Consider the following 12151-nt stretch of genomic DNA (forward strand, 5'->3'; position numbering starts at 1 on the left):
AAAGTCTGAAAATAGTGTCATATAAAAATTTATATATACATATATAATGAACTCTTCAAAATCAATAGTAAGAAATTTAGAAAAAATTAGAAAATGATTTAAAAGGAGATACATAGAAATGGTTTTACCGAAAGACAGAGGCAAGTTTATGACAATGCCCTGTTTCTAACAAAATAAGTAAAACCCACAACACTGAAAATCCCAACTGCTGATATCCATGTGGAAGCACAGAAACTCCCATTAACTGTTACAGGTAATGAGTATGACAGCATTATTTAGATGACAATGTACCATGCATCTTCTCACAAAGATAAGCATAGACTAAACATAAAATTCAAGCGTTTTCATAAGTATTTACATGTGAAATTTGATGATACACTTGCACAAAAATATTGGCAAATGAATATTTATAATGACTGGATACATTATAGTTTCAATTTGAAAACAACCAAAATTTTAGATATTTAATAATGGAAGACTCTCTACTGAATCCATATTTGTTAAGGAATATCATTCATTGATAATAAGATGTGAGTGACCAAATATATGAATGCACCACAAATACATAGACTTAATGAAGGGCAATATGAAAAGTTTATGTATTATATTTTCCAATTATCAGACATTGTGAAAAATACAGATTATAAAAATAATTAACAGCCATTGGTTAACAGAGAATTTAAGGAAATGAAGTAGGTAAAATGTAGTGAATGGGCAAATTACGAAGGGCACTTATTGTAGTAAAATCATTCTAGAACATATGGTAGCAGTGGACATATTACTATATGCCTTTGCCAGACCCAGAAATACCAGATGCAAAACCAAAGGCTCGTCATCCCAAAGGCTCATGCTGGTTTGTTTATTGTCCAGTCATTTTATTTGATTGTTTAAAGCATGTTTTGTGTGGAAAGGAATAATGCAATATTTGGCATAGGCCTATTTGAAGTAAAGTGCTAATTATAGTAACGTTGACAGTTTATAATATTTCTTTTATATATGTTTAGCTAAAATAAGTATTGTACCATTATCAGAAAAACCATTTTCCATATTAGTAACAGTTTATAAAAAATGTATCATATATTCATTCATTTATTTTTGGAAAAAAATGTGAAATTGTATACGAAAATTTAAAGGCATTTAATATGACTTTTATTGTAGAAAGGTATCTATATAAGTGTAAAGATGCTATTGTGAATATTTACTAAAAAGTTAATCTTGTTTATGACATAAAGTTATTCTCACACATTTCTTAAAACCAGAGCCAATAAATGAAGATGTTAGTAGTATCTCGAAGGAATTATTCTCTGCCTCCTCCAACTGTCTAGTTGTTGCTTTTATCCCATGTATTTTTTTGGATTACAGATGCATCAATCTAATTCCTGACCTTTGTCCCTGTGTGCTTGCTTGAATACCCTCTTTGCTGTGACGAAGTCAGCATCTTTATTTCAAGGAGATAGAACTTATTAGAATCCACTATAAGCTCATCTTAGTCAGTTTAGTGGGCTAAATCATCCTTTCAAACAACTTCAAACTTGCACTTTGTCTGTAGACACACTTGGGAATTTGGATTTGTTTGTTTGGTTTCATTTTTTTTCAAGTAAATACAATAATATTTCAGTGAATTTATTTTTCTGATTCAGCGCTAACTGTAATAGGTCTAGAGGATGCATTTTTTTTAACTGAAGCATTGTAGCTACTAATGCATGATTTATAGTTTATTCACCACAAAAATTTCAGGACTTACAGAATCTATTCATAGGGATGAGAATATCACTTTTAGGTGGATCTTTTCTAGCAATTATTTTAACATGAAAAGTGCTTGTCATAATAAACAATACTTTTATATAAATTAATTTAGAGTAAATAAAAGATTGTTTTAGATTATGATACCTATTTTGATGTATTGTATTCCAAATTTCTAAAACTACTTAGTAGTCTCAACACAGCTTGCATCTAAATCTTAATGTGTTAATTCAATTTAATATTTTGTGCTAAGGACATTGCAATATTATATTTTTGTGGTCTTGTGTAACATAATTATCACTTCAAGGTCTTAAAATGAATTAAGATATTGTATAGTTTGATATAGTTTATTATAGTATTTAAGCTATTTACTTACAATCTATAGAGGACATTATTGTGGATGTGGTCACTATACAAGTAGATAAAAAGATTCATGGACATTTTTACTCGAAAATGTGATCAGTTATGTTGTTTCTGGCTTATTGCATTTAAAGTCCGCTTTCAAAAACATATATTTACAATTACCAAAATAATTTAAATAAATAAGAAATAAAAATGGTAATTTTATTTAAAGTTGTGGCATACATATGTCTGTACCATCTTACAACTCAATATTCATTAATCAAATTAGTGTTATATAAAAGTTGAAATTTATGCTATAGTCTTATATTCCTAACTTAGAAATTTATGTGTAAACTAATTCTGAAAATTGTATTATTTTGCTGATGACCTCTACAAAAATTAACAGTTAAAATTATGGAATGTTATGAGAATGTATATTCTACTTCCTAATTATTCCATAGCTTGACTATCATCATCCATTAGTTGATGTAAATTGTGATAACGTGTATTTATTTTTCCTCTTCATGAAATATATTCCCTTAAAAGATAGACATGTGGTTTATCGGGACAAAAATTACTGCAAAGAATAAAACATAAAGTCAGGGAACAATACAGATTTGAGAAAAAGGAAAGAAAGAAGATTGTGGGGGAAAGGATTTACACTATATCAGTTACTGACAGACATGTGGTGAGGAAAATGGGCCCCTTAGTTATTGTCAATGTCATCTCTCACAGGAGTCCTCTTTCCCGGGTAATAGATTTGCATCCGTCTTGTGCATTGCATATTTGGTGCCTGGGGAAGGCCGGAGAGCTGTCACAGATACGAGGTGAGTCTGAGAGAGCAGCAGCTAGACAGTCAGTGAACTTTTCTCTGCAGTAGGAGATCTAGGATGCTCAGGTCCATGGTCATAGCTCACCTACGGAAATGAAGAACATGTTTTGACCATAGGTGATCTCATTGAGTTCTCATAGAAGGTATGTTCATACCCTCCTTTGATGAAGACTTAACAGAGTATTTTTGTTTCCATATTTCATAGGTTAGTTATTTGATTTTATGCATTAAAATCCTAGGGAATAACTCAAATACTCTAGATACTTAAAAGCACATCTACTATTTTTATAAAAAAAAAATCTCAGTAAAGTTATTCATCTTTGTTCTTAGCTCCAGGTTTATGTTATTTTATCCAAGTTAGTAAGATTGGATTAATTGGTACATAACAGGTTGCCATGATTCAGCTCACCTTGGTTTTATGGACTAGACAACATTCATAGATCAAAATAAGAATGAACATTCAGAAATCGCCATGCTTTTGAATGTTGTACAACCTTTTTTGATTGGGTTTGAAAATTATATAGATAATTGTATTTATACTGCTTATTCTTTAAATTTGAAGATATTTAAATGATGCATTACCTCATTTTTTCTTTAATTGAAATAATGTTATGGAATATTAAAAAGAATGACTTAATAATATCCCACAGACATGAAACTGTCATAATTCAGAGTCAAGTAATACAAGCTAAACAAACTTCTGTTTAGCTACGGCTGAACAATATATTCTGGTCACATGGAAAAAAACAAAACAAAAGAAACGTGGGGAAGAAAGGGATAGAGGGTACCTAGCTATCTTTCTTCTTTGCATATTCTGATGGCATGTAACTTTCAAGTCTTCCTCTACTAATACTAGACTAACATTGTAATGAATCCTTTGTAAATTGAGAACTTTACCAATCAAAAATGCACTTAATATGCCTCCTTGCTGATGGCTGTGTCAGAGGAACAGCAGGTGGCAACTCAAGTTTCCGGTGTCAGTCCACCAGGAGGCAAATCTCTGGTGGGTGAATCTCGGATTGGCAAGGCCCCAAGGCCACAGACCCTGGAATATCTTTTGCTTCTGCTGTGCCTTTACATGTTTGCTGCTGCTCTATTTCTCTGGTATCTGGCATGGTGTGAATGGGTATGAGGAGCTCCATAGCAAGACAGCTATCAAGGTCAATGCTTTGCTCTCTTCCATCATGTGAATAACACTTTCAAAGAAAAAGATCAAGATGAAAAGTCTAATGTATTGTTTCCACTGAATGAATCTTGATTCTCCACTAACATGTCCAAAATAGGTTGAAACATTGGAATTTGGGAGCCATTGTGTTATTACTACAGAATAGTTATTTCTTATGTGTGTTGGCATAGTGATAAAATTTAAAATAAAAAGGCTCCATTCTTTGAATAATTTTTAAAAAATTATTAAATTGTTTTCAGATTGCTTTGTCTTAAATTATCAACATATCTTGAATGTTTATCAATTTATTAAGCTTTTTTTTGTGATTCTGTGTATGTGCTTGCATAAGTTCATGTGTGGCATGTGTGTTTTGGAGCACTCAGAGGCCAGAACAGCCTGTTATAGTCCTTGGAACTGAAGTTACAGATAGTTGTGAGACATCATGTAGGTGCTGGAAACTGAAACCATGTCAACTGCAAGAGGAATTAAGTGTTCCTTACCAGTGAGCCATCTCTGCAGCACCAACAACCCAGTAAATTTAGAAGTTAAATAAAGACTGAAAAATCATGTGCAGTGGTAATATGTTGAAGTGCTTTTAATAAAACGTCCTCTTTTTACTAATCATAGCCTACTTAGATTTCTTGTTTACTGGATGATTCTCAAACACTAGTTTTATTAGGGATGTAAATTGCTTACTCTCTCTAAGCTCATGCCGTGATTATCACACACCTCATTTCACCCTCATCATTCCATAAGTCATCAGGGATGTGCACTTTTTAAAATGTATCTTATGACAGCGGTAAACCTTCAACCAATAAATATATGGCTTAACCTTTTAATAAAGGTACCCTATATCACATGAATTTTTTATTCTAAAGTAATATACTATTAACAATGGACATTAAAATATCTTACATATGAGTACATTTCATAGCTTTTCTGGCTTACATTCCTAAAGCAATTATTTTACTCAACAGTGCAGATTCATTTTGGTCATGTTTACATAAGTGCATATATCACATTTTATTTGAGTCCAGGTTTTTACTGAAATGCTTATGAGGAGAAATGGAATAATTAAGATGAAATGAGAAATGTTTGCCAATGTATTTTTACTGTGAGGCTTTCTAAGTGTTTCAAAGCACTTTTTGGCTATCTGTAGCAATTTTCTGCCTACAAAAGTGAAGAGAATATTAAACTGATCTTTAAAGACACAGAAGAAAGAAAACAAAGCTGTTTGATGTACAAGGTCACAGAAATACATCAGCTCTTTCTCTGCTCTCTTCCTTTTTAAAGTTGCAAAATATTTTTTTCTTTAGGTAAGCTACAAACAGGAGCATAAAAAACATATGGCAGTGTGAATAAATCAGTGACTTAATAGAATTTTCAAAAACCAAAGGAAAATAAACTCATTAGATTATATTTATGTGAAATATATTAAAATTGTGTGTTCTGAAGTAGCCTAGAGGTGTTTCTTTTCCTACTTTTCTCTAACACTATTTCCAAAGCAAAAATCAAGTTTAAAAAAATCACTGAAAGTATTGTCTAAAACCCATAAAAAGATTAATGTGAAGACTTGAATCAACACATATTATACTCAAAAAGAAAATCTGTGTTTGTTCCTTTTCTCACCTCAGAAACAAAGAAGCAACCCTGTGTAGCTAGGAGGTCATGGTACTTTTAGTCAGTTCTTTAATGACTGTCAGTCAATACTAAGCAGAAAATTTGAAAAGTGTATCTTCCCTCATTCTTAATGTTACCTTTTAAAAATGAACATTTTTCAACCCTTTCTCTGAAACAATTACGTATTTTCCAATTTTTCAGAGAATGCAGTTCCTACTAGGTAATGTGGTGGGAAATCCCAAGAGTTTTGTGATAGTGCATAAGATTCTGGACCGTTTAAGATTTAATGATGGAAGCCTACCAGTGAGCAGGAGGTAGTGCAAATCAAGATTGTTGTGTCTGGACAGGATTATATAGTCATGTGCTGTATCTGTCAATACTTAGGACTTGCATAGTAGAAAAGGAATATAGTCATATTTGCTAGAAGAGATTCACTGGACATGAGAATGATAGGCCATATCTTAAACTGCTTGAAAAATTAATTATCAAAAGTAATTTATCCTCATCTAAATAGATACAACATAACCAATACCACCGAATAAATATCTCTATGATGAAAAACATTAAATCTATGTTTCTGGAAAAGAAACAAAATAAAAATAACTATACAAAGCCAACAAAGTTATAACAGAAATAACAAAAGGCAGATAAAATGTTTCTTAATTTTACTTTTGTATATTGAATTAAATAGACATATACATTGTTTAAATAAGAATAGAAACATGGATTTTGTTCAAAGTGAGTATTTGCATTCCTAGGAACACAAAGCATATACACATAAATTTCTTTGTCTTTATTTCTTTATGTGTATTACTTCCTGACCCAAGTTTCCCCTCCCTCTTCTCCCCTCAGTGTTTTCCCCCCATCTCACCTCTCCACCCATCTCTGCTTCCTCTCAGTAAAAGAGCAGGCCTCCCAGGGATATTCAGAAAACACGGCATAACAAATTACAATAAGACCAGGCATATGCCATCACATAAAGTCTGGACAAGGCAATCCAATAGGAGGAAAGGGTCATACAAGTATGTAAAAGAGTCAGAGAGCACCCCTGCCCTAGCTCCCCCTGTTAGGAATCCCACAAGAACACTAAGTTACTCTACCATAACAGTTGCACAGGACCTGGCTGAGACCCCTAAGGCTCCCTGATCTCTGTGAGCCCCATGAGTCCTGGTCAGTTGATTCTGTGGACCTTGTACATATGGTGACCCTAGCCCCTAGGACTCCTACAATTCTTCCTGCCCTTCTCCACAGGACCACCCTGAGCTGCACCTAATGTACTTTGAAATGCTGCCATCGGTTGCTGGATGAATTCTCTCTGGTCTCTTTGATGAGCAATCTGCTAGGCTCCAGAAATCTGTAGGAGTGATAAACTGAAGGTTTTATGGCTGGGTTGGTGTCTCAATTCCTCTACTTGAGGCCTTGCCTGGTTACAGGAGATGTTCAGATCAGGCTCAGTGTCTCCTATTACTAGGAGTCTTTCCTTAGATCACTCTTGCAGATTCCATGGAGTTTCCATTGCCTTAGATTTCCACCTTGCTCCAAAATGCCTCCCCAATTCCAGTCATTTCTCCCAGTATTTTCTTTATCCCTCCCTGCATCTGATCCTTTCTGTTCCCAAACTTTCTTGTCCAAAGTCCATTAAATATACATATACATTATTTAAATAAGTATAGAAATGTATGAATTTTGTTTAAATTAGTATTTTCATTCTTAGGAACACAAAGCATATATAAAGAGATTTCTTCTAAAAAGACAATCTGGAAGGGAGTAAAACAGCAAGATTGGAACTGATTTTTACTGGTTGTGGAAATGGACTTGAGTGTGGATCTACCTATATCCATCAGGTTTTCATAGCTTTCGTCAACACTAACTTAGAAGCCCTGAAAAAGCCAAAGTTTAAAAGCTAAGCTTTGTTTTTAAATATAATCTTTTATTTTTTTAATTTATTGTATTTTTGAGATTATTAAAAAATCTCATAGTTTTCCCCTTTCTTTTCTTTCCTCCAAAGCTTCCCATATAATCCTCCTTGTTCTATTTCACATTCATGTTTAATTATCCATTGCCATGTTTTAAAAAAGACTTCTGTAAACTTAGTTCTGCAAATTAACATTATTTTTCATCACCATTTTTGCATGTTTTTAACTGAGAAACTGTTCAGCTTAGCATTTAGAATCTAAATTACTTACAGAGTTCAGTCATGGTGTTGACCAAGGCTGTGATCTCTACTGAAGGATTATTTGGTGTGAACAGCTCTACACTCATCTATTCCATTTATTACTATTGAGGTATATTTCCTTGCAAGCTGCTTAGCTAAGAAGCTGTTCCTTACAAGGTAAAGGCAACAGCCTTACTTTAGTTTTTGCATATGAGACTTCTTTCCCTACGGGATTTTTCACATGGACACCAGCCTCCCCAAAATGCTTGTCTTAGTTTTAAGGAATTTTCAGTTCTTTTTCTAGTCAAGCTTATTGGAAGAAATTCTGGTTTTACCATTTCTTTGCTTATTCAGAAGTTTTCTTTTTTTTTCTTTTGTTTCAGTTCTTGGTATTAAGCCCAGACCTTTGCACATATAATCCAAGTTCTGTCACCACTAAGCTATACTCCAGCCACTTACTTAACACTTGAAATGATTCTTTTATTTTTAATCATATGTACATGTTTGTGGGTATATCCATGTGTAAGTGTAGGTACCTGTGGATTTCAGAGGAGGCCAGGGGATACCTTCAAGTTGGAGTTACAGGAGGTTGAGAGTCACTTTGCCTTGGGTGCTGGGACCTGAACTCCAGTATTCTCTAAGTACAGTACATTATCTCTACTACCAAAACTTCTCTTTACCCAAAACTCAATACATTTACTTCACTTGGTCAATGCTATGTTGCATATATCCTGAGATTATATGCACAGTTAGTGGGAAATGTATTGTCCTATGGAGTATAAAAAATGGAAATTGGACTTTTCATATTAGAATAAGGCAGTTGTACTATGTTTTTGTTTTTGAAAAAAAGAGGAAAAATTCAAAAGAATGATTAACTCATAGTCTACCCTAGCCTTTCTGGTACATTCTAATCATGAATCCCTCCTCCTTCTTGTGTCTTCCTTATCCTCCTCCTCCTTTTCCTCCTCCTTTTCCTCCTCCTTTTCCTCCTCCTCCTTCTCCTCCTCTTCCTCCTCCTTTTCTTCTTTCCCTCTTTCTCCTTTTCATTCAAGTGTGTTTCTGTGCATACTGTGTGTAGCTGTCATGGCATATGTATCAAAACCATACAACAACTAACTTTGTGGGACAATTTTCTCCTTCTATATTTATCTGGTTTTTAGGAATCAAAATTTGAGCACTTGACTTACTAGGAAAGTGTCCTTATCAGCTAGGGCATCTTGACAATTGTGGGATAACTCTGGAGCTAAGCCCCAGCAACGTGAACTCAATAGTATTTGAATCAGTTTTTCTTCCTCAGAATAATTTACAAATTAAACCACCACCCAATAACAATCACCTATTATTGCCCCAGTAAAGACAGATGTATTTTGTGATTTTAGTCCAGATATTTTTTATTATCATTCAGATATACAACTTTTGGTATTAGCTCCAATTATTCTTTCACAAGATGCTTACTTGTCCCAAGACACCTAGTGTTCAGTGTACAAGCATGCTCTCTCTTTTGCTGCACTGCTTGCAACTGTTTATCAGCAGGGGGAAAAAAGTTCTTTATTCTAGAAAGCTATGAGAAGGATGATTACCCAAAGTAGTTACCAACTGTGGAATAAACCTCTTGTACACTGTAAAGATTCATCATTGGAATTGGTTTAATAAAATGCTGGTTGGCCAGTAGCCAGGCAGGCAATATAGGTGGGGAAACCAAACTAAGGATGATGGGAAGGAGAAGGGTAGAGTCTAATGAGTAGCCAGTCAGATTCAGAGGGATCATGAGATGACTGTCCCATGTACCCTAATAAAGATACTGCCATGTGGCAGAGCGTAGATAGACATATGGGTTAATTTAAGTTTAAGGGTTAGCTAGTAACAAACATGAGCTATTGGCCAAGCATTTATAATTCATACAAGCCTCTGTGTGTTTATTTGGGACTGGGCAATTAGGATAGGATGCATCCAATTATAATTATTTTCTATAACTTATATGACAAAGCTTATTTGTATCATTACTTTCCACTTTGATAACTCTATGTAAATCCAACACTGATATGGTCTTCATATGGTACTGAGTTTTCCTAAATTTTTTTTTCCCTGTTGAGAAAATGATTCTTACTATATACCTTAACTTTGCTTGTATGTCTCAGCTTTGGCAGTGCCGCAAGGCCAGACACTTAAAAGATCTTGATATCTACATGAAATTGAGATGAAAGAAAAAAGTTAGAATATTTTTCAACTTTATTTTGGTCACATCACGTTGTGCTTTTGCGCCTCATTTTGTGATTTTTTTTTCCCTTTCCATAAAGATGCTTCCTGCATGTAAATGCTCAAGAGACATTTTCAAATTAATGTCTTTATACGTATCAGACTCTTTAAATTATTGTATTTGGAGAGATAATTCTCTAAGATAATTTAGTGCAGGATGTTCTATGAGTTTTGCATAAAATGCCCCCCAAAATCTCACAGAGCATATTTTTTTTTCTTTTTGTAGCTTCTCAAGAAACAGACTCCTAAGTTGAGGGTAAAGTTCAAAAGTCAAGTGTTGAAGAAGCACACCCATGGGAGACTAGTGAGAAAGTGTAGGAAACAAGACAGGAACAGAAAGAAATTAGAAGATGAAAACCCAGGACGGGTCATGCAGAGGGTAGCTAGATTCTTAGCCCGCGGGGAACTCTGAACTATAAATTCTACTTCTAAATGGAACTGGCCTAAGGAAAAGGTGAATATCCCTAATTTTTGACATATGCCTGGGGTCATCCATGAAGGTATTGTAGAAAGAAAAACATTCTCTAAATTCTTCTGTTTAACCTTCAGAGGGTGTCAAGAAAGTGGGATCTAAGGGTCCTCTGACTCCTGGTCAGGAGCACACGGAGATGTTAGAAGGGTTCCCAGTAGACTGGGTGGAAGGACACATCTGAGCACAGATGCACTGGGTTGTGCTATCATGAGGGTATTAAACTACATTTTGGGGAAACTCTTATTTCCATGTTTTCACGTATTTGGAAAATTTTTCTCTTTTATAATGTTTCTTATACTACATTTTTCATTGAAATTCAGTTACTGAGCATTGCCCCTGGGAGTTTGACCATTCTCCAATGAGTATACGGACATCAGAAATTGGACTTGGGGAATTTTATTATTTACTTTTGGGGCAGGGCACAAGGGTGAGAGGTAGACCTGAGAGGAAAAGGAAGTGAGTGGGATCAGGGTACATTGTATGAAATTCTCAAATAATGAAAAAAAATATTATGTTGGGGAAAAATACAGTTACATACATTGGTACATTGTCTCAAATTCATCTTGTAAAGGGCAACTTTAAAGTGTGTCTCAGATTATTTTATAGTATTATTTATTAGCCCATAAGTGTTAACAATATCTATTACAGAAGAATCAGAGAAGTAATGAAGGGAGGGAGGGGTGGAAGGAGGGAACGAAGTTGAGAGGGAGATAGGTTTAAGGGAAGAAAGAAAGAGATGGAGGAAGAAAGGGAAAACACAGGCTAGTTACCTCAGCTACAACCACTCCAAGTGGGAAATCAATTGCATAACAAACTAGATCGTTGCTTGATGCTAATCATGGTGAATTACTTTACAAAACAACCGCTATCATTAAAGTCTACACATGAATAAAACATGCATGAATCAGTGCAGACTATTTAAAATTAAAGGGGAAAGAAATCAAAATTCAGTCACTTTTCCTCCCTCAATTGTGTGAGATTCAGGTTCTGACAGCCTTGGCACACAACCTCTTCTTAACCCCTTATAGTCATTCTGTGCACCCATCCCCTTTTCTAAAATATCATACCAATAACCTTACTTCAGAATTCTTAGTATTTTTCGTGCTTTTTTGTTAATCCCTCCTGATAGTCTTCAACTCTAAACTATTAAAATCTAGGTATATTTAAAACCACATCTATTTTTTAATTAGTTTTCGTTTCTCATTCCTCTCCCGTTTTTGTTACCCAGAGATTCAGCAGAAACGGGACCAATATTGACAGCTGCTGATTGTTTGGGAAATCAGTGTGATCTACAGCTCTTGCCACAGTGTTGGAGCTGCATTCTCCTCTCCAAGGCTTGGCAATGGCAACGGAACTTAGAATCTTGGCGTCCTTCACCTTGGCCTCCCTCCCTCTCTAACGTTTATCATTGTTTATCCCTGAGGCTCTGAATGGGTTCCTTTATACTTCCTGTACTCACCTCGGTTCTTTACAGTAATGAATTAATAATCAAAACAAAAATAATAACAGTTCCAGGCTACTAACAAAACGAGTTAGCTTATTCTCTGATAGTTTATTATTTGGAAA

General features: G+C 34.5%; 1 long non-coding RNA gene across 1 annotated transcript; it reads right to left on the minus strand.

Moving 5' to 3' along the window:
- Window positions 1-502: 502 nt before the first annotated feature.
- LOC121823722 (uncharacterized) lies at window positions 503-11916 on the minus strand. The gene is made up of 3 exons (XR_006065264.2): window positions 11810-11916; window positions 9972-10039; window positions 503-3002 (listed from the first exon to the last, which is right to left on the minus strand). It is a non-coding gene; the product is annotated as an uncharacterized LOC121823722 (long non-coding RNA).
- Between the last annotated feature and the right edge of the window lie 235 nt (window positions 11917-12151).

The sequence above is a fragment of the Peromyscus maniculatus genome, chromosome 18, assembly GCF_049852395.1.
Source record: "Peromyscus maniculatus bairdii isolate BWxNUB_F1_BW_parent chromosome 18, HU_Pman_BW_mat_3.1, whole genome shotgun sequence".
Lineage (NCBI taxonomy): Eukaryota > Metazoa > Chordata > Mammalia > Rodentia > Cricetidae > Peromyscus > Peromyscus maniculatus.